The sequence below is a fragment of the Xiphophorus hellerii genome, chromosome 12 (genome assembly GCF_003331165.1).
Source record: "Xiphophorus hellerii strain 12219 chromosome 12, Xiphophorus_hellerii-4.1, whole genome shotgun sequence".
Taxonomy (NCBI): Eukaryota; Metazoa; Chordata; class Actinopteri; order Cyprinodontiformes; family Poeciliidae; genus Xiphophorus; species Xiphophorus hellerii.
This window is the reverse complement of record NC_045683.1, coordinates 27,585,244-27,611,895: the sequence shown is the minus strand read 5'-3', so window position 1 is coordinate 27,611,895 and position 26,652 is coordinate 27,585,244. Positions and strand designations below refer to the sequence as shown.

The window sequence follows — 26,652 nt, the reverse complement described above, 5'->3', positions numbered from 1 at the left end:
TTTGGGATTTGATTTTCGACTGATAATGCCACCTGCTGGTCACAGGGTGGAAGTAACTACAATAAAAAGGTTTCCCATCCTTATTCGTCTTTTAATTTTCGACATGACATTTCTGTATTAAAGACACTTTTTATCGGAAGTTCCAATGAAAATGAAAGTCTTATGCAAATAAAAAATACTTTACTGCCATTTCATAGCAGTTATCACAAAATATTAAAAAAAAAATACTTTTTATCATTGCATGCCATCAAAACCCCTCAGACACATAAACTGCTCTGAAAAAAAAATTGTAAATTAAAATGTATCCATTTACTGACTGTTATTCAGACACCACTTACATTAAGCAACAACTAAAACTTATCACAATAAAAGTGCTATTTTCTCTGTTTACGCTATTTTACCACATATTTCAGCTGCCTGAAATCACCTGTTCCCCACACACAACATGGGAGATCATTATTTTTCTCACAATCTCTTTAACTGTTCTTAGTCCTCTCTTCATCAGCAACAAATCCTGTGAATTTAGTAATATTTACTCTTTATTTATCAAACTTACTTGGGGGGGAACCATATATTTTAGCCACTTGACAAAATGTGTTCCCCCTCCATGACATGGGACTTAATTGTTTTTTCACAAACTCTTTAACTATGTTGATTCCTCTCTTCGTCAATAAGACATGGTTGTTCGGGTGTTTGTTCTTCCAATTAATAACAGACATATTAATCATATTAATACAAATCTAAACACATTATAACTATGACCTTCAGTACGCTCTATTTTAGTGCAGAATTTCGCATCATTTTTCACATCTTTAGGAAATAAAAATGAGTTCCGATTGTTTTCAACTCCCTCACTGCACAAACACAAAATCTCACCAAGTAGTTTTGGTCCAGTTTATTGTGCAAACATCTTAGTACATTTAAGATAAGACACAACTAAATTATGAGTAACTTTTCAGGAAGATATAGGAGCTTGTTTTAATTCCTTAATATTGATGGAAAAAATATTAGTTCCATTGGCAGATTATTTCACTTATAACTGGAGAAAAATGTTTTGTTTTCAGTATCATATTCTGTCAATGGAACTAATAATTCTTCAGCAATTTTAAGGAATTATTTACTTAAACAAGCTTCTATGTCTTGCTTAAAAGTCGCTTATTGGTCAGTTTTGTCTTATTTTAAGTGTACTAAGATATTTTCACTAGAAACTGGACAAAAAAAAAAATACTTGGTAAAATTTTGCCTTCAAAATTCAACTTTACTGATCCCAAAGGGAAATTAAATGTTGTTGTAACTCATATAGATTGGGTTAATGATAACATTACCCAAACCACGAATTTCAGTGATTACATTCAAACTAATCAAACTCAATTTCTCAGAAAATAATCCTAAATAATAACTAATTAAAACGGCTTTTAAACACAGAAATAGTCTAATTATGGTAAGGCTGAAAGCTGCGAAAGTGACTCAATAGGCTGTTGCTAGGTAACCAAAGAATGAGTGAGTTGCTAGGTAACCAAAGAGTGAGAACATTATTTGATTCCACCAACCTTGCTTAGCTAGAGAGAGGTTGTCCATTTTCATATCCAGTGAGCGGATAATGGCCAGAAAGAGAGTCGGACTTGGTGGCTTCCTATATGCATCAGCTGGGTCAACCGGCCTGCCCGTTTCCCCTTTTTCTGTTTTTGGGCACAATGTTTCCATTTGACCGTTGGCCCTCGCACCCTGCTGTGCCAGTCCATTGTCCTCAAGAGCCGCTGTCTCCCAAGTGCGGATTTAAGCCTTGGTGATATGTTACCAGCTCAACTGTCTTCTATAGCCATCAGCTAAGCCGAGCTGCATTCAGCCATAAAGTTCGTTTTTATTCAAACTTCAGCAGTTTTCTAGTTGTTCTGCTGAGGTAGTGACATCAATTTGTGACATCACACAAATTGATGTCACAAAGAGTGATGCACACTTTGCATCACAACGCTGAATTCTTGGAACTCTACGGTCACAACCATTGCAGAAGAAAGAGAGAGAGGAAGTAGAAGGATTGTATCCGAACAAGAGATTGACAACGAAAGCATTTCAAGATAATAATAAAGGAACAGCTTTTGGATTTGTTCAGACTAAACAGATTAACAATGAATCAGAGCAGTAAAGCGTCGTGTTCTGATTCTGACCAACAGACTTTAGCTAGAGAGACTCAGAAGGAGCTGAGCAACGAGGAGCTGAAGATAAAAGTTGTCAACATGGAAAAAGCTACACATGATAAAGACAAGCTGCTTCAGGAGAAAGATGAGGAATTAAAAAAACTGCTCGACATAAACAGAGCTTTAAAGGAGGATAACAACATACTGGAGCAGAAAACCACCGACTTGGATCTGAAAAACATTGTCCTGGAGAAGGAAAAGACCGCCTTAGAAAAGGAAAAAAATAACCTGAAGCAGGAGAACACCACCCTGGAGACGGAAAAGACTGCTCTGCAGCAGAAAATCACCACCCTGGGGCGGAAATACACTGCCTTGGCAAAGGAAAACAATGACCTGAAGGAGGAAAACTTCTTTTTCAACCAGGTAAACACCATCTTGGAGAAGGAAAACACCTTATTCAAGCAGGAAAGACCCTCGATTGAGACGAAAATGAACACCCTGGAGCAGGACAACATCGCCCTGAAGCAGGAAAACACCACCCTGCTGCAGAAAAACACAGCCTTGGAAAAGAGAAAAAAAGTCCTGAAGAAGGAAAACTCAGTTTTCAGACAGGTAAACATCATCTTGGAGTCGGAAAACGTCTACTATGAGCAGAGAAGAACCTCCTTTGAGCAGAGATGCACCTACTTGGAGCAGGTAAACACCAACCTGAAGCAGAGGATCACAGCTCTGAATCAAAAAAGCACTGCATTGGAGGAAATAATCACAGCCTTGGAGATGGAAAAAGCCGCCCTGGAGGAGAAAAGCACTGTCTTTGAGAATATGAGCACTGACCTGCAGCTTAAAGTGGTAGAGCTGAGCCATTGCCTGAGGGTCAGAATGGAACAGCTGAACCAGCAGCCATCAGAGGAAACCCACGAAGACATTCAATCAGTTTCAGACCAGCCACAGGTGCAGCCGCCTGTATTGAGTCGTGTGATCGGAGGCTTCTTCAATAAACTTCTGAAAATGTGTATTGACACTCTCAGGTATTGGTATGAAAGATTGAAGTTCTAAATAAAGAAGTGTCATGAGGGCTCCAAGCTTTTATCGATGGCAGAAAAGCTTGAGGACAACAGGACTGCGGTGTCAGGGGAAGCTTGACACTTGGGGGTTGATGGCGGAAGAGCTTAACGCTTGAAAGATGTTGGCAGGAGAGTTTGAGGCCCGCAGGACTGCGGTGCCACGGGAACTTGAGGCCATCGAATTCTGGTCTCCTTTGTCGCCAGATCATAGAGTTATATTATGAACTCTAGTTTTGTTTTTATTTTAGTTAGGCGTCAGATGAGATGCTTGGGGCCAGCAGTGTCTCCTGGCCTGCCTCCAGGGCTTTGTAGCGAGTCCTGTCAGTCTCCCGGCCTGCCTCCAGGGCTTTGTAGCGAGCCCCGTTGGTCTCCAGGCTGACCTCCAGGGCTTCGTAACGAGTCCTGTCGGTCTCCCGGACTGCCTTCGGGGTTTCATAACAAGTCTTGTTGGTTTCCGGGCTGACCTCAGGGATTAGTAGCGAGTCCTGTTGGTCTCGCGACCTGCCTCCAGAGCTTCGTAACGAGTCCTGTCGGTCTCCCAGACTGCCTTCGCCCCGAAGGCAGTCCGGGGCAGTCATAGCGAGTCCTGTCGGTCTCCAGGCTGACCTCCAGGGATTCATAGCGAGTCCTGTCGGTCTCGCAGCCTGCCTCCAGGGGTTCGTGGCAAGTCCCGTTGGTCTCCAGGCTGACCTCCAGGGCTTCATAGCGAGTCCTGTCGGCTGGGCCGGATTTTAGCAGGGGCTTACCGGGGCTGCTTACCGGGGCTGCAGCCCGGGGCCCCGGCATTTCGGGGGCCCCGAAGGATGTTTTATATTTTTGTGAATGGATAGTGTCAGAAATTAATCAATGACTACGATGATTTTGCCAGCACCGATGAAAAATGTTCCAATTTGTTCTGGCAAACGTCCATCTTGAATGCTTGCTTGTTATTGGTCCACTTTTGACGCATCTTACGCATTGGGGAGGAGGAGCGTCAAGGGAATATTAGTTTACAATGGCGGACAACAGAAAATATGACAGCGGAGCGCAGAAAAGAAGGAAGAGAAAAGAAAAAGAGCATCGCGCCAAACAAAATGCCTAAACTGACAGGCTTTTTTCAACCTGTTAGCGGAGATGGAGCAGAAACACCATCTTCCCCCGCTCCTCGAACCCTTAGCTATGCTAACACCGGCACTAAGATCCAGCCAGAACCTTTAACCGTGACTGAGTCGGTGGCTGGACTGGCGTCTGTGGAGTCAGAGTCGGTGGAAGCGGGATCTTCTTCCGCAGATGGAAAGACGACTGTGGATCCGTCCAGTACCGATCCGGCGCATTGGGGGGAAATTGACGAGTCCGTGCGAGCTTACTGGGCTGAGCGAGGACCGGAGAGCTGTCAAAATATGAATGTTGGCTTTCGAGCATCAGAACGGGTGTACAAGCATCGAAAGCGTCACTTCTCCAAATCTCACTTTAAACGCAAGATGTTAAATGGTGAGTACATCGAAAGACCGTGGCTGCTCTACTCTCCATCCACCGGAGCTGCATTTTGTTTTGCATGCCGCATTTTCAGCAATGCTAATACTCAGTCAAACTTTGAGACTGGTTTCAGTGACTGGAAGCACGCAACTGAACGCATGAGAGAGCATGAAAACAGCGAACATCGTAGAAAAGCAACGCTGACATATGTTTCACTTGCAGCAGCCAGCGGGAGGATAGACACAGAACTGCAGAAACAATTTGAATCTGAGTGTTCATATTGGACTGAAGTGTTGAGAAGAGCTGTGTCTGTTGTCAAGTTTTTAGCAGAGAGGGGACTGGCTCTGAGAGGAGCCAGTGACAAATTTGGAAGAACTGATAATGGGAATTATCTGGGAATACTGGAGTTAATCAGCGAGTTTGATCCTTTTCTGAAGTCTCACATAGAGAAATATGGAAATGCAGGTTCAGGGAAACCCTCATATCTTTCTTCCCAAACATGTGAGGAATTTATTCAGCTGATGGGTGATCGTGTTCTATCAGAAATAGTGAGTGAAGTAAAAATGGCAAAGTTTCAAACTTTTCAGGGTTGAGTATTGTTTTCTTATTTGGTTTGCGTTTTGAGTAAATGTAGGTCGTGTTTGTGGTTCGAGTTCCTACAAAGAAGTTGAATGCAAAAGTGTCATTAATAAATGGAAATCTGTATTTTGTTCTTCGTGTTTTTCAAGATGTTCTCTGTAAAAACCTTGGTCTAGAAGATGAAAATTGTTCATTTGCACCCACCTCTGCTTTTATTGAGAACCGGGGGCTGTAAAAAATCCTTCAGAGGGCAGCACTTTGGACTTACCTGGGTCAGGATATTCTCTGAAAACTACAGTATGCCTGATCTCTTTTTTCCAGAAGATATTGTTTATATCCATGTTCCGTCTGACTGGCAGAGAAGCACTTTTTTGACATTTATTTCCTCCACTATTTACCAAGAACTACTTTAAAACCAAAGAAAAAGTTTGAGTTTTGATATATTCCACTTGTACTTATATGGACTCGTAAATGCTGGGGATATTTGTAGAAATATTGTTTTACTTGCTTTGCTTTGTAAAAGTATATTTGAGCATTGCACTTTCTTGCACTCAATCTGTTTTATAGTTTGTGTTGAAGTCCAGGCAACAATAACTATTCAGTGATTTTATTTTGTGATGCAAGCATCATATTCTAGTTATTATTAGTCCTTTTTTTTTGTGGCAGAGCACAGGGAGTGAGCTGCAGAGGCCGAAAAAAAAAAAAAGGTGTGAGAGAATAGTTGAACAAAAAAAGAACAAAAACCATCTCAGTGGCTATAAAGGTTTGGTCTGTCAGCATCCTGTGTAGCATTTCCTTTGTGTCAGCCAATCAGTGGACCTGTGAAAAGTAGCTGACAGACCTGTTACTGTCGCACTTTTCCCAAAAATTGGTGGCTCTACCATGGATAATGAGGCTCATCATCCAGCACACACACACGCAAACACACACCTAAAAAGCCTTGGAAATAATGGGGGGAGGAGGGAGGAGCTTGGGGGAGGGGGCAGATCTTTGAGAGAGCAACACAAAAAGGTGACTCAACTATATTTGCCAAAACCCATATTTATCTAGTCACCACACACACTGAGCAGGGATGTAGAGGTAAAAAAAATAAAAAAAATTAATGTCACAAATGTTTTACCAGGTCTACACAACAATAAACATACTGTATGCTCAAAATTCATATTTGAGGCACATCAAGAAAATAGCCTTTTCCGTCCTACCATAACAAACGTATCGAGTGCCATTAAGCTCCAACAGGGCTGTAAATTTAACCATGTGCTGCCAGATGAGAGAAACAAACTACCCACATGTCAGTTTATAGGTAGCATCCACATATAAAAAACAAATAAAGTTGATCCCACTATGATGAGTTTGGCCCAGAAGCAAAGATATCTATCTCTAAAAGCACCTATGAGTGATGCTGTGGGCTGGTTGCTCTTCCAAGTTGATCTTTGGAATCCCTTTAAAATGCCAGGAGATTTTAAATTAAACACCTGTTGGCATCCATCTGTAAACTTATAAATTGGTCATCTTTGGGCGTTTGAATGAGATAACACAGGGTTACAAAAAATATTATTTGGAAGTTGTCCTTTTTTTCAACTGAATCATGACTACTTTGCACCGCTGAATCCAAAAATGCATTCCAAATCCATTTTTCTAATTTGATTTAGAGAAATCCGATCTTCCGACTAAATCAACGGCCTTTTTGTGACATTATCAGTTCATTTCTGTTAATATATCTCATCCAAAAAAGGTTTTAGGAGAATTTTTTTTTTCTAACAGAGTGTATTACGGTAATTAAATGTTACAAACTTGGATTTGTAACATTGAATGATGAACACTGACCAGGGTAAGCACGTGTGAATTGAACATCATGTCTTCGTCTCTTTTCTGTCCTGGTGGAGTCTCTCCTCCTGCTAGCCACTCATTGATCCCAGATTCTCAGGAAACCGATCTAGATGTGAGAACGAGTCATGCATTTTGATGCTCATGTTGCTCCACGGTTCAGAAAGCTGACCTGACGGAGCAAAAACCAATGTGATTTTTGGATTCAGCACATCAAAATAAGACTAAAACAGTTGGAAAAACCCCAGACAATATTTCGGGTTGTTGACCAGTGTAATGATTGACATCAGGCTAAATCAATGAACAAATGGTTTACCAGATTCAAAACAGACATAGAAGACCAATGACGGAAAAATGGTGACAGAGCCCTCTCTGTACGCTGCTCCCTTTGGAAATGAACGAGCGAAAACTAAATGTTATCCTTTCAGCAAAATAATTTTCTACAAAGTAAATTGACAGCAAGGATACAAACAATTGTTCAGCTTCTGGTTTTGTTCAAAACAATTATATCCAAGCGTTGGATATCTTTCCCCTCCCACAGCGCAAAGACACTAAAATTCAAGGTTTCATTCCTTTTCAGTTTGGGATTATGCTGCTGCAATAAAAAGATGAATTTAGTGCATTAACTACGCCACGGCGTCTGCCCGAGAGCCAGAGAAATGGATGCATCGTCACGTCTTCCACTTTGTGCCGTGGCTATACGAGACGCATAAACTCCCATCAAATTCCACGTGCAAGTGGCGCCTGCTACATACGAGACAGAATCTAATGTTCTAAAACGATGCCTGAGCAGGTGAAGGATTGAAAAAAAACAAGAAACGAACAAAGACTAAGGACGGGTCGCATATAAAATATAGATGTAGAGAGGGTAGACTGAGGCGCTCGGAGGGGTTTCAGAGGAGAACATCTCGTGGTTTGCGCCTGAGGTTTCTGGCTGACTGTCAGCGATGCTATCAAACAGCCACGGCTCAGATGTGGCATGGGATTTTTTATTTTTTTCCCCTGACAGCTACACAATGAGTTTGCAAAATACAACCGCGCAGACAGTTAGGAGCTTTAATTTGCTAGACCAGAGCTTGGTGCGCGGCGAATTCCCAAAACAAATGTAAATTCTATCATCCCGTGAAAATATTCCTCTCGAACAGGGAGCCGCGCTTTATTTGCACACTTGCTGATCGATGGAAATTTTTTGGAGCGCGACGCATGAAAGGCCAGTGATCGACAAGCCTGGGAGGAAAACAAAATCCCTTTTTCCTGAAGGAGTGAAATTCGACTAACGAGTGCAGTCAACCAATCGAATGCGAGGGGCCCGGGGGTTCTCAAGCGGACACTTATCTGCGTTGAGCCTTCAGAAGGATGGGTGGAGTCCAAAACCCAAAGTGTGAGCGTGTCAACTACTTCCACATGTTGGAGCAGAGATAGAAGCAAAAGGCATAAAAACACTTTAGCTTGCAACCTGTGGTTTATATGGCAATGAAGGCTAACAACATGATAGCATAGCTTACTCGGTCCGCAACAATGGATGATGCATTTGATACTGGCTGAAGCCCCAGCACATTGACAGAAGCTGACAAGAGAAAACTGAATGCTGAATTTTGTTTATAGTCTGTTTATTAATACTTTAACAATAACATTAAAAAAACATGTTATTTCTGAATATTGGAATGATATTGATTGCAGCCAACATATTCCCCGGCTTCCATCATCGCAGTGTTCTCACCAGTCGCTCTGAGCGATTGGATCTCGATGGAAGGTTTCGACCAGATGAGGGTGTATAGGGCAGTGAAAGTCCATCCTAGAGACCAATTGTACTTTTGGCAGGCAGAGTTCAGATTCAAGCCACAAAATATCAGACTGCCAAAACTGATATTCAAGTGATTGCAATATTGCATACACCAACTCAATTTGCAGGACACACACAATATATGATGCTTTGAATGACAAAAAAAAGTACATATAAGGACAATACTTTGATCTTGTTAACTCAAGTGTGCTTTAAGATTGGGTAAACTCTTTGTGTGACCTGAGGCCGATTGGTTTTAGAACAACATTTCAGTGTAGCAAAGGTATTTCAGCTGAGAAATCCATTTAAATTCGTCAACAATGTAAACCAAACCCACCTTATTTTTGTGGTTAGTTGAATCTTTGCTAGCACTGTCTCAGAAATAATCTCAGCTTTTGTGCATCGACACCGAGAGCAATACAGGCACCCTAACCTTTGACTGTAGTTGCTCATCTAGTTTAGAGTCTTTGGTGTGAAACTAACTTCACGATCTTCAAGAAGAGACCTGCAGACAGTTACCTCCGCTCAGAAAACAAAGTGTCTGTAAGGTAAAGCAGATGTTGCAACTTATTAGAATCACTGGCTGATGCCTTGGATGCCTTACGGCTTCCATACGGCTGATTTAAATTACTGAGTCATTATGTTGCCTTTGCTAAAATTATTAACAGCCTGAAAATATCATAAAGCCATTTGAATCTGGTTTATGGAGGAAAGACAAACATAAAATGTGCAGTATAGTCAACTTTAATTATTGGCATTGGACACCTCTGTTCCTAGTGATTGGATCTACCGTAGCTATAGTACATTACCAAACTTTTTGGAATGCCAAACCATCCCCACTGAACAGCATTGAGAATCTGATCATGTTTCAGGGCTGGGATACTTGTGTAGAAGTTGAATTTAAAAAAAAAAAGAAAAAAAATGAAGGTTGGTAGAAGTGATCTGTTGCTGCTAAAGCAGAGTCAAGCATTTCATCCGCACCATGGAGATAAGGTGAAGTGGAGACCTAAATAAAGGTGTCAGTGGATGTCTGTGATGGGCTGGCAGCTAAGCTATGGAGGGCTTCAACTGGCAATAGGCATATCAAGCACAGTATGCGCTGCCTCTATGGTTGGATGAAAGGTGCAATGTAGAGGCGGCTGGGTGTGCACATCATATTACATGCCCCACTTGCTGCCAACCTGCTGTTGTGACACTCAGCGCTCTTTTCTCAAGAAGAAACCTTGAACGAGTCATTGGATTCCTACAAGCTTGCCGTTCTGTGTCTTGACACTTTATGACTTTCACTGGGCCTAAACCTTCTATGAAACGGCGTCACTTCAGAGTCATGAGAGCAGAGCTGAGATTCGGAAAGGTCGCCGCCGTCACCCACTCCCAATCTGTTAGAGTTAGCACTCGCAGCTACCGTCAGTGACAGATGTAGACACTGTGGAAATTAAATTAAATGAACGGAGGAATGTGAGCCAGGGTTTCCTCTAGGATCTTCTTTAAACTGTGGTGGTCTTCAGAGCGTATCCAACACATTACACACTGAAGGCCAAACTACATTAATGTCATTGAAATACAACATACATTAACAACAGGGCCATCAACTTCTCCTTCCTTAGGTAACTTTCTTTCACCTTTGGACTGCTGGGGGGGGGGGTTTCACTCCTGAGAGCTGCACAGTGCACACTAGCTAGCTTCTCAGTCAAACAAACAGGAGCTGTCAGTGTTGCTTTTTGAAAATAAAGTGAACTTTGATTCTCAAACTCTGATTATGCTAAATATATATGCACAAATATAGGCGACACACACATATCTCTTAGGATTTACATTGTTTAAACATATACAGGCTATATACATACACTGTATATAGCCATGGCAATGGCTATCAATTACATTTAGAGGAAACTGTGAGAGCTGTACTTTTTCTACACTGCTAGAAGCAACAATATTCATGTAACTTACTACCTGATTATTAGTACATCATAACTTCAACTCAAAGCTCCAGGGTACATGTTACTAGGTGCCGCCATACTGTTTAGAGGTTTTAGGCCAGTCATCCTAAAATAAATGTAGATCTTTGTAGAAATGTAATATGTTACCATTGTACAGTCAAGTATTTAAGTGCTGGTATACAAACAGTTTTATTTGCAGTGTCTTGGTAAAGTAAGCTAAGAACGTTGAGATTTTCAGTGACAGAATGTCACGAAAATAATGCATAATAAAAAAAATACTGTTTTTCAATGTTTCACAAAAATGTCTGAAAGGTGCGTCATACATTAGTATTCAGTCCTCCCTACTCTGATAGCCTTATAGAAATACCTATAAGAAAACTGTAGAGATGATAGCTACGTCCACACAGGAGGGAAATGTGACCCAAATTTGTTTTGTTTATCAATATGCGACCTATATCCGGCTTTCACAGCATTAATGTATTGTTTTAATTGGTTATTAATTGAATAACCAATTAATACAAATTCATTTCACAAGCACCGAATACATTGGGACTATGATGAGAAAGGATGCTAAAAGAATATGAAAACAAATTCATGTCACGTCAAAAAAACAAACAAAAAAAAATCACATAAAAGGGAAGAGAAAAAAAATACTAATGTTTCATCATTAATATTTTAGACTTGATTCATTTTGAACCCTTATAGTGGGTTTCAGAGTCAAATACCACCCTATGCATTAAAGAAACCGAAATAGAGTTGTGTTATGCAGATCAATAACACAAAGAGTCCATCGGGTTCAGCAGGACAGAGCACAAAAACGCAAGCTAATTAGTTCATAATACAACTCAAATTAATGGGCGTTGCAAAGCCGAGTCGTTTTTTTTAAGTCAACCATGAGCCTCAGAATTAAACGGTCAGTAGGGAGACATCAAGATCCTAACAGTAGCGCGCGTGTGCCTGTGCGTATGCGTGAGTTCGGTCTGCTGGTCAGAGCCAGGCCCCATTAAAGCTGGACCTCGAGTGTTAATGCGATATTGTTTGGTTTATTGCAGTCCAGCATCTGCCAAGACACAGACCTGCGAGGGCTGATCTCATGCCAGCCCTTCCTCTGCTCCATCCCTTTTCTTCTCCGCTGCGTCTGCTTCACCAAAACGTCTACACGCCTCTTTCTGCCAAGTCAACCGCATCACTGGAGAACAACTGCAGCCGAAGAACCACTTGGTCACGATTCGTCAGTCTTTATTCGTTTTAGTGCTGCGGTGACCAATGGTTAACGACCTACAATGTGAACTCAGCCAATTTGAAAGATTCTGACTGAGATTAAAAGAGAGCGGGACAAGTTGGAAGAGTTCAGCATTTGCCGGGTTTAACATTGTGTGAGAAATGTTAAACACATTAACATTTTTTTAACAAGAAATGTTAAAAACATTTTTTTAAAAAGAACTAAAAATGTATTTTGCCTGAAAACACACACGTTGGTGTTTGGTAACCTGTTGTGTGTTTTCCTCTCTGTGTGGGTCTGCCCCTTCTGTCAGAGTGGGGAGAGATTTAGAGAGCGCAGCTGCCCCCTATGGGTGGAAAACCAATGCAGAACAGCAGAGAGGCAGCTTCTGTTTGTTTGTACTGCATCCTGGCTGGAAAAGCCAGAGAGGAGCTGCTGCTGCTGCTGCTGGACTGTAATTAGTCAGCTTCTGTCGCCAATGTCACCAAACACCTGCAGCCGCAGAGTGGGGGGGGAACAAAAAATAAGCAGAAAACAGTGGGCTCTCCGTGCCGAAGAACAGATCCTGCCTGCTTGCTTGGAATGCCAAGCGTCTGTGGTGGCCTTACATAATTTCTCATGCCTGTAGAATAATGCTGTGAGGCTCTCAGAGCACCGAGCTGTTCTAGGGTTCTCTGCGTCCGAGGTTCTGGCTTTTTGCAGGCCAAGTTCAATATAGCAAAAATAAAAGGTAAGTGTTTTTCCCCACTGCCTTTCACACGTCGGGCTTACAAACCGCAAATAACGAGGTAGAAACACAAAACTCTGATCTACTAAAACGGGACACACAGATCCAGAGAGCATGTTGTTCTACAGCGAGGGAGAAGAGAAGGAAGGAAATCAACCGATTACCAGAAGCAGAGATATATTTATTATGTTTAGCTTGACCAGTTCCTTATAGCCCTCAAAAGGATTAGCTTAAAATCTGTATCGGCAGGTGAAAGCAAACAAACAAAAGAAACATCAGACATTGTGATTGATGCGCTGTTGGTATAAATCCTCTCACCTGCAGGTTTTCCTTCAGATCAAACCCAACATGCTGTGAAGTGCACTCCAGCAAAGAACAGACAAGATGGGAGGAATATGTGGAAAATTCCTGCTATGAGCAGATTTTCTGTCAAAAGCAACACAAGTGGATGCTTTCAAAGAAGATGCGCCTCAGATGGAAGTGTGCAACGTTGCTGGTGTCAGCAGACTTGAGAGGAGAAGACAGACGGCAGCTAGTTAGCTGCTGGATTTTACAACCGACCCTCCCATCAGAATCGCTCTGCATTAATCCAGGATGCTGCCACATAGACGTCACTTCATATCATTATACTCAGCTGCCACTGGCAACATGCCTGGTGGGAACTCATTTATATGTAGTGCTTATAGGAAATACTGGTAATTGTGATAAACGGTGCTAACTGATGAGAATAAATTGTTTTTAAAAAATCTAATCTAAATGTGCCGTGCATCACCGAGGCGTTGTGAGGACGGCTGGATCACTTCCACCTCTACAGCTGCAGAAGTCAGGTAACGGAGCACGGGCTCTGACCTGGAGGCCGGCTCCCCGTCAACCGGAGCAGAACCAGGAGCGGCGGGAAAGCCGAGGAGCTGTGAGGGGAGGAAGAGAGCATGAACAGAGTTCATCGAGTGTTTCTTTTTTTTTTTTTTTTTTCTTTTAGGCAGCGAGGTTGCTAGCTGAGAACAGAGCATCATCTTCCGCAGTTGCACCAGTTACAGCAACGACTGCTCCGCTATACAGACGATTGGGCTGTCAGGAAACATTAAAACACGTTGCAGGAATATTCACAGCGGTGCCAAGAGAGGACAAAAAAAACAACAACAACAAAACACGGTGCAACCATGATAATTAATCACCGACTCATTCAGACATTGGCTCGTCCGTTTAGTCGCCTACCCACACAACCGGATGAGTCGCTCACTTGCTCACTGAGCTGCTCATTCATGAGATCGCTCCGTCTCGCAGTGGCTTTACGTTTGTTTTAGTCGACCCAGTCCAGCGACACGCGATGAAAGGTGCACAAAATATCCGCAGAATACGTCACAGAGGTGGAAACGCACCGACATGAATGTGCCTGCTGTGTTAAAGGCCAGCGATTTCATTTCTTTTGAATCTTTACCTTTTGTTAACGATATCCACTGGTGTCGTTTTCTCTCATGATCACGTGTAATGACCGCAGAACACAGCCGAGCTGTGAAGGGTCGTTTCCCACCAGAAGAGCCGAGATTTTTAAGATCTGCACGACCTTAAATTCAAAGATACTTAATGGACTTAAATTTGACATTTAAAAAAATCCGATTCATTTTTCTTGACAGATTTCCACATCGATTCTGAATGATCCTATTTATTAGTACAGCTTGTGACCCTCAATCCATGACGGCTGCTGTTGTGAACGATGAAGCAAGTGATAACGTAACTATAACTCTAATTGCAAATATAACTTTCAATCCTGTCAGAAGTGTTTTGTCTAGTCGGTTTCTGTGTGTGAAATTTGAAAATTAACCATCTGGCTAAAATTTCTCAAAAATCTTAAATGTTTTGTTGCAGTCAAGCAGAAAATGAAAATCACGTTTGAAGAAGAATCTTCAAACATGTGACAAAAGAGAGAAACAAATGAAAATATAATTACAATATAAACAAAACGCTTGTTCACATAAAGAAACAAATGGACATGTTGAATATTTGTAAAAAAAAAAATCTCTATTTAACTTTAATTACTTTTTAGCTTTAAAAACACTGACTAAACATCCTGCATGTCATCGAGAAATCAGAATTTAAGACCAAGATCGTCTAAAATTGGGCAAAGTGACAAATTTGTTATAAAAGGACATATTTTATGGTACATTACAGCAGCTTGTCATAAAAATACAATTATTGTAGAAATGAGAAAGATAGTCCATGTTTAGCAACAGCAACAACTTTTACCTTTTTAATATACTTTAGAAAAATCAAGAGAAATGTTTTATGTCTGGCTTTTTCGTGAGCAAACTCGCATATAGAGTAGATTGCAATCAATGAGAGCACTGACAGGTTCTCCATTCACCGCTTCTTACCATGACGAGCAAACAGCCGCTATGAAATAAAGCTTCAAGGTTAACTGTCTGAAGGATCCACTTTCTGGTTTTTATTTTTCCTCAAGGACAATCAGGGAGATGGCTGTAACCGTTTTCACATCAGTGTGATATCCAAACCGGGACAATGGAAAAATATACAAACTACACTTGAGGGAGCTCTTCACTTAAAAAAATAAATAAATAAAAGATTCAAAGCACAAAGCAGTGACAGGATGGCCCACACGCACACAGGAAGATTTAGGATAAGTTAAAGAAAACTTTCTTAAACCGTTTTCAGTGCAGCAGCAGCAAAAAGGTCATTTGTGGATTCTCGCCGGTGCCATCCGAGGCGACTGAAAGCAGCAGAGAGAGAGAAAAGACGTTTCTCTGAACCGCCCTGACCGTGAAGCGGTCCGTTTTAAATCAGTCGGGTATTGCTTAATGTAAGCACATCTCAACTCGCAGCCAGCATCTGAAATGCAGTAGCCACATTCCACTGCAGTCCCTACTGGCCTGTCATACATTATTTACGTCTTTAAGATTTTCAGAGCTGTGCGAGAGCCTTCTCCAAGTTCAATAATGAAAATGTATCCTAGCAGCCTACCAGTGGCTAAAAAAAAATTAAATAAATAAAGTTTAAACAGCCAGTTTAAAGGGGTCATGCTATGAGAACACAGTCCGTTTTTTTGGTTTGTTTTTGGGGGGTTTTTTAAATTTTTTTTTCCCCATTTCATGTCATTGCGACTCCCATAAAATACCAAAACTAACTGACATTTTAATCAAATCCTGTTCCAGCTGCTGTACTGAAGCTGCTCAGACATCATCGGCAACATTAAAGCCGTCCACCGCGTACAAGTTCAATCCCGTTTCCAACACTTCTCGTTTTAATGAACTCCACACTCGGCCGCAAAAATGACATTTTAATCTGTGATGCATTAACAACCGTTACACGAACCGGCTCACCGTCGTCACACATCTCGTCACACACGAGATTTTTCTGTCTGATGGGTAAACTCCTGTGGCTTCAGTCAGGATCGGATCAGCGTCAGTTTTACTTTTAAAAGTCCAACATTCGTGATTTTTAAGAGTTTCTGGTGGCAGATCAGGCTAATTATGGTTTACATTAATGTCTGTCAATATATCTGTCAACCTTTTGTTTTTTTTTAAATCAAATGTTTAAAGAGCATTTGTGCTTAATTAGTAAATCTAATCTGAAGAAAATTCTTGTTCAAAAGAAAAAAAAAATTTCAAAACTTCACATTTGGGTCTGAACTCGCCACAATAAATAAACCTTGCTGGATGATGAAAAGTCAAAAATACTGTTTGACATCATCTAGGTTCTGCAAAGTGATTTTTGTTGTTGTTGTTTTTAGGTCTTCCTGTCACATTTGTAGGCACTTTAAAAGTTCAACACTTTTTCTGTGCAGTTCCACATCACTGGACGGGGGACGGAGGGACAAAGTCTTGCCAGAGGACACTTCAACACGCCAGGGTCCTAAGCCTCGACAGCTGACCTTCTCATGGGAGCGTGACCACTCTGAGCCTCTTCTTTGCAGCAGGCTGCTGCTGCTGCTGCTGCTTGCATTCATGTACGTGAAATGCTTCAGTTGGATCACAGAGGATCAAGACTTCCAGCAAAATTTCAAAAGAAGAAATTCTGTCATAACTTTAAGCTTTATAGATTACATCTAATGAATCTAGTTTCTTACTTTGCTGCGTATGTTAGCGCTGCGTGTGTAGGCAGTTATTTTTGCTGTGATATCACTGTCTTGGTATTTTTAAAAAAATTAAATTAATCAGAAGATAAACATGGAAGGCTGCACTAGTATCTCTGGACCGTAAACATTTCAAAAGGAACGACTACAGGTTAAGCTCCAGAACATTGTTAGACAGCCGAATCAGAACTTTAAAAAATATATAATTTCTCATAAATGCCCAAACTGATGACCCCCACTTCTGACTATGAAACCCTCCAGATGGCTAAGAAAATCTCCAGCATTAATATTAATGATGGCTGACTGATTTACCGCCTGTCAGCCCGTGCTGATCTTACGCAACACCAGAGCAAACTCGCAGCGGGCGACAAACCGAGACGGTTTGCAGGATGGCCTGTGGAACGTTGGACGCACGTGGCGTGCATCCGGCGTGCGTCTGAACCTGTCGAGTTCCCAGATGTCCTGAGTGGGCGCAGCAGGGCTCCGGTTTGTCGGTGCGTACAGGAGGAGCAGGTGGGGAGAGCAGATTGGGAGACAAGAAGAGTCAACAATAACTCTCATTATGATTCAATAATGGGCGAGTCAAAGCCCCGTGGATCACTTGTTCTGGATCTTATGTTGAACTGTTAAGGCACTTGGATTGAGCAAATAACACCTGTTGAGCGAGGGATTAAATCTAAATGAAAAAGCATTCATTAAAGCTTCTCCTTGAGCCAAACGTGAGCAGAATACTTAAAAGTGAAAATAGCTTCGAGTCTGTGACATTCGGTCTTTTAACACGGCGAAGCAAACAAAAACATAACGGAGGAGTTGGGAAATATGATGTATATAACATGGCAATTATATTTTCATTCATTTCAGGTGCTTGCAGGTCAATTGTAGCAAAGTTTTACTCCATTTGCCTCATCAGTTCTCGTTAGAAGATTGTGGTGGAAAGATGCAAAAGGTTCATTTTTTATCCAATTGGATGATATTTTGTAGACCTGCTTTGTTAGTCTCCAATTTTTGTTTTGTATGTACTGATTGGCAAGTTAAAAAAAAAAAAAGCAGATAAATGTAGAAATTTGAGTTTGCAAGATTGGCTGGCGCTCATTTTGTTTAAGTACATACACTTTACGTGTCAAAAATTTTAACGCAATTAATCAAACGTTATTTTAGTTTATTATTTATTGATTGATTGATATGCAAAAAGGTTCCGACCGGAACCACTGCACGGGTACGTTTGTGGTATTCCCGTACAACGCCCACGTCTCCAACGCTAGCGCTAGCATCCACAGTCCACATTTCTAAAGAAATACTTCTTAAAAGCAGTTCCATAAATGAAACAATTGAAAAGACAAATGAGTACAATAGTATCTTACACCAGTTTGATGGCTGAAGAACCAAAATAACAGAATAAAAGCAATAAATCTACATTTGTTGTTGAGCTCACACGTCAAAAAAAAAGGGGTGGGGAGGTATTGGCAAAAAAAAATATGTTGCTCATGTTGTTCATATATACTTTGATTAAATGCAATTGTGATTAATTAGTAACACGACTCAATTAAAAGTTTTAATTGAGTCCCAACACCAGTTCCCAATAACAAAGTATGAGAAGCTGAGGCTCCTTTGCTAAACAGTTTTAAACATTCTTTATGAAAGCATGCAGAATATATTAGTTAGGGATTAGTTATTAGGGATTACATACACACTGAAATAGGAAATCAGCTGGTTTCACAGCTCAATCTGCCAGCCTATCACCTGCGACCCTGTTGCCGTCTCTGGCTAGAGTAGCTCCGCTTTTCGGCACTATGACATTTGATCAGATACGCGGTAAAATTCTGGAACCGTGTGTTACAGATAAGGACTGCAGTGAAAATACCCAGCTATTTTCTGCCAAAGCATTTAATCCAAATGATCTCTGCCAAGGATTTCCTATCAGTCCAACACCTGTCAGTTTGGCCCGGGCCCTCAGCTGAGCACTTCCATAAATTATCTGACCTGCACAAGCCAGGAAATGACTTGGGATTCAAAATGTTTCGGAAGAAGTCGAGATAAACAAATAAATCCCTACGTTAAAAGACATCGCCCGACTCCATTCTCCAAACAAAGCAGTCTCTCTGTACACGGTTGCAACAGCTTTCAAGAAGATTGAAATCTCTCCTGTGAAAGAAACACACGACGGAGAGAACAACGTTCGGCGGAGGAATCCGCCGAAAAGCGAGGGCGGCGGCATGAAATGGGGTGGGGGGGGGAAGTAAGAAAATGAGGAGAAATGAGCTCGTCTCTGCTGTAAAGGCGAGAAAATCCTCCGTCTTAAGAAGAAAATCCTTGCGCGGCGAGATTTCATCTCGAGCGAGATAGTGAGCAATTTTAAATATGATCAGCTCCAGTGTGCTGGAAGCTCCTCAAAGGAGCGACGGCAAAGCCACAGCGACAGACGGGAAAAGGAGAGGGGTGAAGGATGGGGGAGGCAAAGCGGGGACGACGAGGCAGAGATTTCAGAGGGTCTGAACCTCGTCTTTGCACGAACGATGTTCCTGAAAGGCTGCAGAAAGATTCGCAGATATGTCAGATCAAAATATTTCATTTAAATAAAATCTGGATAAAAAGGAAGCTGTGGTAGGGAAGGAAGTATCACAGTTACACATGAGAAATTGCAATTACTGATGTGCTTTGTGTCAAGGTCAGCGTTGTTACTGTTCTGTCTCAATATAAGATCTTCAGAATAACTAAATGAGCTCTACTCACATTTCATCCAATCCTTCGTTGACTTCCAAAAGAATTCATACCTCGAGTTGTTTTATGTCCTAACCACATTTTTGCCGCAGAAATTCCAATAAGATTGCACCTTATTAACATTTTATGAAACAGGCGGACAAATTATTTCAGTATAGTGTTATTGAAGAATGTCTTACACCTCTTCTACATCTGGAGACTGAAATTCTTGCAATTTTTTCTTGCCAAAATACCTCAAGCTCAGTTTGAATGAATAGAGAGCATCTTTCCATCCGCTCTGACCAGCCTACTGACGAAAAGCTTCGTAATGGCATGATGCTGCCACCACCATGTTTCACCTTTTGGAGAGTTCATTTAGGGTGATGAGCATCAGCGTGTTGACTGCTTTTTCTGGTTGGGGTGTCTCCTTGGCCAGCCTGTCAGTTCAGCTGATTTAAATGCCAGATGGTTTTCCTTGAACTGCGTCGTGGTTTCCTTCGTGTTTCACACCTTATAATCCGGGAGTTTCTGCGCCACTGGGGACCAAAAATTGCAACATTTGTTACATTTTCAGCTGGTGCGGTTCGCTTTCACACTGCACTGTGTCAAACGATCCAAACTCTTTTGAAAAATCTGGTACCCTCCTCGCCTGTGGAGGCGCTGCACCAAGAACTACTGAAGGAAACGACACAAAAAACAATGGAGCGGTGTCATTTTACCGGTTGAAGAATTTGTCTTTTATCTTTGGTAAAAGACAACGGTTGCGTGTTAAGGTTGTATTCATCCAAAATGCCCTGCGTCTCAGTTTGGATTGCATTCACACCTCCACAAAAAATACTAAATCCGACTTTCTAGCCAAATAAACTAGAGTTGTATTTAGATGGATTAAAGAGGGTTGGTGTGAAAGCACGCTGATGATGATGATGGTTCACTAATGTTCTCTAAAAACACTGAGGCCTTCACAGAACACCTGGATTTATACAGAGATTATGACACATACAAATGCATAACATTCACTAAATATGTTCCTTCTTAAAACATCTAAATATAAATACGTGTCACATTTTTAGAAAAAAAAAATAGATGCATTTGTTTTCCTCAGTTTACATCTATTGTTTTTATGCTGATGGTTTGCAAAAACTAAAATTCCAATAGTTTGTGGTTTAATAGACAAAATGTCATAAAACTGAAGGGTGTGAATACTTTTTGAAGGCATATTTCACTCCTGAATGCTGGCATGTGATGCCTATGCTAGACAGGGCAGTGCACCGGTGATGCTATACAGAAACTCACACTGCAGCAGAAAGAAAAAGGATTATATCAGATTATTGTGTTCAAGCCTTTAAAAGAAGAGATTAGAGTCTCATTTTATACAAAGCTACACCTGAAAAATAAAAAAGAGAGAAGTTTTCAATCATGATTAGAACTGATTTGTAACCTTTTGCAGAGGGACAGCAACCTGTCAGATAATGTTCCTCGAGGCCCACTAGTCAGAGTGTTCCCCTCTTTGCACCTGCGGGGAGGATGAACCTTTACGAATTTTACAACTGTCAAAGCATTTTTGTTTTCTTGCTAAGCTTCCAGCAGTAGCGCAATACATGGTTTTCTCACGCAACATTTTAAAAGCTTGTATTTCCTGAACAAATGCTGGATTAAAATTAGGACTGAAACACGAGAAACCCTAAAATGTGAACCTTAATTTTCCATCCTGAAGACTCTGTTTATTCACACAATTTAAAGCTGCAGTATGTAACTTGTAAAAAGAAAGGAAAATTGTTAAAATCATCATGATGTCATGACAGTAAAATACAGATTTATCTGCCTTTTTTAATTGCTCCCAGTACTAGCTGCAGAAATAGACCAATCAGAAAGAACCAAAGCTAGAAGGAGGGCCACCCTCAAAGCTCCCCCCCTCCCACCATACTTACTCTTTGCTAAGCTACAGCTGCTTCGCCACAACATAGCGTGCCACAAATGCTAAGCTAGTTATTCACTAGTCATTCATTTATCTGCCATCATGGCGCTTTCCTGTAACAGTAAGTTGTTTTTCCCACCATTAGCACATTTAGCGGTTTACAAGAAGTTGATTGACAGCGCTAAGACCCTCCTCCTGGCTCTGATTGGTTGTTTTTGACAGGAAGCGGTACATGTCTGTAGATGATAATAGTCAAAGGCAGTAAATGACTTTGAACTGCCTTGTTACTGAAATGAGCAAATCAATAAACTCGATTGATTTGCTTGATCAAGCTTGGAGGACACATCTAACAGTGATCCAGTCAGCAGATTCCCAGGTTATTAATTTTTGGGGGTTGACGAGGCTGGAGTTTGGGCACCGATCCATCTTCTTTAAACGGTCAGATTCCCTAACCTGCTGCTTCCCCGATTCATTTTTTTTCATTCCCCAGGCCTGGCGTTTTAGGTGGATGCCTATGCTTTAGTAGCTTTGCAGTTTTACCACACTAAACTTAAAAGTTCTCTGTTACGTGATCAAAGTTGCACATTTTGAAGTTACAGCAGGATCCAACAACCAAAGTTTTATGGTTCCTTTTGGGCTGAACTTTGCCTTTAGGAAAGCAGCTAAGTAGCACCGTCCCAGAGGAGCTACGGCACCGTCGAAAGACTCCAAATCCAAAGCAGCTGAAATTAAAATTCTAAGCTTGCTTTCAGATGTAGCAGATCAAAAAGGCTCTCTGACATTTTTCACCGTGAAAGGCATAAGATACCAGATGGTGATGTCTTCTGCACTGACGTTCTCATTCCCCCCACAAAAATACTTATGCACCCAAGATAAGAGCATTATGGTGACAATGCACTTTTTCTTCCCTATTTCTTAAATTATGAAGCAAGCATAGCATGAGCCTTTCCTCTGAAATATAATTTGACAGGAGAAGCAGTGAGAAGACTTATCTGATTGATAGAGGGTTTTTTAAAAAAAATAAATAAAAACGGTGTCTGCAAATGAAAAGTTGACGGTTTTTTTAATCTTTAACATCGACCTATAAAACTCTTTCGACAAATTCCGACGCTCATCCTTCGAGACTGAATCAAACCGTTCCTGCGTTGGTCAGCGTTTCTGTCTCATTCTTTAAGCCTCAAGTTTTGCTAAATTTATCATGGTGGTGCTTAATGTATGGTCTGTAATCTCTTTCTCACCAAGAGTAAAAGACCCAAAATGAGTCATATCTTCGATTTCCATAAATATTTTTTTCCCCCAATCACTTACTATGAAGCAAGAACATCTTAAAAAGAAATCCTAAACTGTTTTAATGCAGCATTTCTAGGGAATTGCACAGCAAAAGGAGACGTTTTCTAATTTGATTGGACGTTGCTATTACTATGTGCAATCAATATGAAATAGGCACACAGCAAACAAACAAAACCTTTTTGGTCTAGTTTCTCAAATACGCAAATATGTTGGTACACTTGAAATAAATAAAAAAACAACAACTAACTTTTCAGCAAGATATAGGGGCTTGTTTTAAGTCAATAAGTCTTCAATATTGATGAAAAAGTATCATTATCACTGGCAGATTATTGCACTTGTAACATGGAAAAAAAATATTTTTATAAGTGAAATCATCTACCAATGAAAGTACTTTTTCATCAATATTAAAGAATTATTAACCTAAAACAAGCTCCTATATCTTGTTGAAAAGTTACTTGCAAGTTAGTTTTGTCTTATTTCAAGTGTACCAAGATATCTGCATGTGAGGGTTTTACACAGACCAGCCAGAGAGACGTTCAATGGATTCCAAAATATATTCTTAATTTATTACAAAAAGTCCAAAAGTAGTTCAAAAATGATGAATTGGGCCCAAAACTGAGGTCAACATAAACTACAACTCAGGTAGTAACACAAAGAACTGAAGCACAAAACTGACCTAACAAAGAAAACATGAGGGGAACTTAAATAGTGGCTGATTAAACACACAAGAACTTAAACAAATACTGGTCAACACATCACTAAATCTTTAAATTAAATAAATATTAGAACTGAACTAACTTCCAAAAAGAAGAAACATTAAAGAAATGGTCAAATTAAAGTAGAGACCAAATTTCCCCTTCCCCTGGCAAACATATGGGACGACCCAGTGAGGAGGTTTGCCAGCCATATAAGGGCATCAATCAGCTGGAGCTCATCTGTATGATTTCAGCAGCGGCTCCAGAGGAAACTGGTAACTCAAAGGAAGAAATTTATTTGTTGCATTTAACAAAAAAATACAAAGAACTGACAGATAAAGCTAACTATTTGCAGTGCACACATTTAGTTAACTGAAGAGTCAGGCTAATGAAAATAATTTTAAAGATAAAAATCTAAACTATTCACTAATCAATATGTAAAGTAATGTTAAGGGTGAACAGAAAACGATTACCGTTCCGGTCTCACAGTAGGGACAGCTGTCACACTGCACAATAAACTAAACCAAAAATACTCTTAAGATTTTGTGTGGGTTTTTTTTACAGTTCCTCCATAAAAGAATTCTTGCAAACGGTAAGCCAGGTCGCGAAGCTTTGCAATGAAACATGGAGTTGTGTCTTCTCTCTTTGTATAGTTTTTATTGTTGATAAACTGGAACATGATTGGGTTCATAAGCAGCAGCAATGCTACATAAACTATGTGTCAGCAAATATATTTACAGAACCTAGGTTGCTTGCTATAATTCAAGCGCTGCAGCACTTTTTCCACTCTTCACAAACTCAAGTTTCACACGTGTTAAACCGAGAGTCTCCTTGGCAGAAAGTGGCCAGAGCCCATAATCAGAACTGATTACGTCCTCCTCTATGAAGTGGGAGGAACCACGAAGCCGACAAGGGCGACTTGGAGTTCTTAATGCACTCGCATATGAAAGCAGAGCCGCTTCTGATTTTAATAATGTTTCTGTCACAACAGTGGAATTGGAATAAATGGCCGCCTTTTTGTGAGTCACATCCTACAATATTGGTTTCCTCGGCACTTTGTGTTAATTTTCCTTATCAGGTCCAATTTCAGAGGGGTGCAGCAGAATGAAAATCAGAGAAAAATGTTGATTACTGGAGTTTAAAGGAAGGAAGAATTGATCTTTTTTTTTCCAGTTGTGGTTTTGAACAAGGGAATCTTTTCACTTCCTTTAAAGCATCTGGAGGTTTTGCATAAGCCAAGACGAAATGAGCCAAACTGCTGTGACTACATAGACACACAAGGTATAACCAAGTTATGACACTAATGCAACGACGTAAATCTAAGCATTTATTTTCAAAACTAAATTCTAATTAAAATACTGTACCTATTTATATTATGAAAATCTTTCAGTGCCAAATTTGTCTAAAAAAAATTAAGTTTATATGTTTTTTAACAAAAAAGATGGGAAATCATATTTTACTGCAATTACAGCTCTACCACAGATTATAAATGTTCTGGAAAACAGCAGTTTTCAATTTCTGCTGTAGGTTCTCTAGTGGATTTAAAGTCTGGGCTTTGACTAGGCCATCCAAATGAAAAACATTGAAATGTGACTAAATGTGGAACAGTTCAAGGGGTGGGAATGAGAGGTGCACCGATTGCATTCTAATGGCCGATCGCCAATTTGTAAAAGGCAAGTAGAGAACAGAGGCTGATTTTCAGACCTTTGCAGAAGTATTTGAGATGGATCGATTTCACAGGTGTCAGTTGATTACCCAAAATTAAGGAAATTGGTGCCAATTCAACGGTGCACCCGTACAGTGTGAAAACTTTTAAAAGGAATCGTACTTCTGCTTTAGCCAACCAGCCATGTGCTTTGGTTGCTTTGTGAGTCTCTTTAAACAAGAGGTCTTTAGGTTCTCATTAATAAATCCTGAAAGAGGCGAGTGGCCCGAAGTGTTGGAACCGAGCCTGAAAAGACACAGAGGCAGCAGCACACATTTTACTCCTGCCTCAGGCGGAAGCATGCGATAGTGGTGATTACACTTGTAAACCCACGCTATAAACCGCAGCGTACCACTATCTGGCACACAAATACAAACGGGGCTACACGGTTAAACTGCACGTGTATGACGCATCAGAGCCAGTTATAAATGATCAAAAATGCCAGTAGCAGTGCTGAGAAATTATAAATGGGTACTCTGAAAATCAAATGCAGTCAGCAGGACTGAGATGACACAAAATGAAACATTTGAAGGTTGGGGGGGGAAGGATGTGTGCAGGGATTGAGATATTTTACATTGAACTGATCGGCTGCTGGATGGCCATGTAATCCTCCGCTGAAATCAAGACTCACTTCAGTTGTGGTAAAGCTGAAATTAAGAGCCACGAGAGGCTTGATCAGGGCCCGAATGTGAAAATTACAGACACACACCTGAAAGACATTCCATATTAACTTAATGGCTGGACACCAAGAATAATCTACAAGCCATCCCTCTCAACGTTACCAGGGTTACGGCAGCGCTGACATTTTTATTTTTTTTCTCCGCGCACTGCTGTAGTTTCCATCGTGTGCCGCCGAAGCTTTACACTGCAACAGTTTCTAACAGGAAAAGGATGAATAGAGGTATATTGTTCGCTCAGGACTGCAAAATTACAACTTCATGTTGACTTTCATGCTCAAGCTTCGCAGTGCGTTTATGCGCAGGGAAGTCTGCATTGCTTTCAGCAAAGAACCCGGATGAAAGAGACAAAAATAATAATAAAAAGAGGAGAGTACAGTGGAACCGTCGCTCTCCTGTTAACAGGTCTGCAGGCTTTCCCCGAACTGCAAGGTGAAACGCAGGTCATGTGCACTTTTTAATTTTGGCTGAGCATCACACATCGCAGACTATTAATTGCAAATGTGAGGTGACAAGAAATCTCCAGAGATTTCTCAGCTGCAGTGCATCTCAGAAAGAGAGCAGATGACTGCGTCTCAGGGCTCGACAGAAACAGCTGCCCGGTTCCGTGTGAAAGCTGAACTCTGGGGTTTGAACAAGTGGAATGGCCTACATGTACCCGTGACTCAAACTGTTGGCCGAGAATCAGCAGGACACCTTGATTTTGTTCATTTTTAAATACGGTCCACACAGACAGTATTCATTCAATGGGCAGAGATAGATTGAATTTTATTTTGAATTCAACCAAGAAGTTGTTTTCTCAGAGGAAATGACCGCCATCTCAAAACAACTAAGAAAAATGTAGATGGGGAAAC

At 40.8% G+C, this 26,652-nt stretch overlaps 1 protein-coding gene across 8 annotated transcripts in view; it reads right to left on the bottom strand.

Annotated features, from left to right (window-relative positions):
* Positions 1-26,652, bottom strand: part of arvcfb (ARVCF delta catenin family member b) — a 270,673-nt gene that overhangs the window by 223,842 nt on the left and 20,179 nt on the right. The window contains exon 1 of one of the 8 annotated variants that reach the window (XM_032578547.1): positions 7,061-7,174. The exons of the other annotated variants lie outside the window; for them this stretch is intronic. The gene's annotated coding sequence lies outside the window, so the exon portion shown is untranslated. Of the gene's footprint in view, positions 1-7,060; positions 7,175-26,652 lie in introns of those variants that run through there. 8 annotated transcript variants of the gene reach the window in all.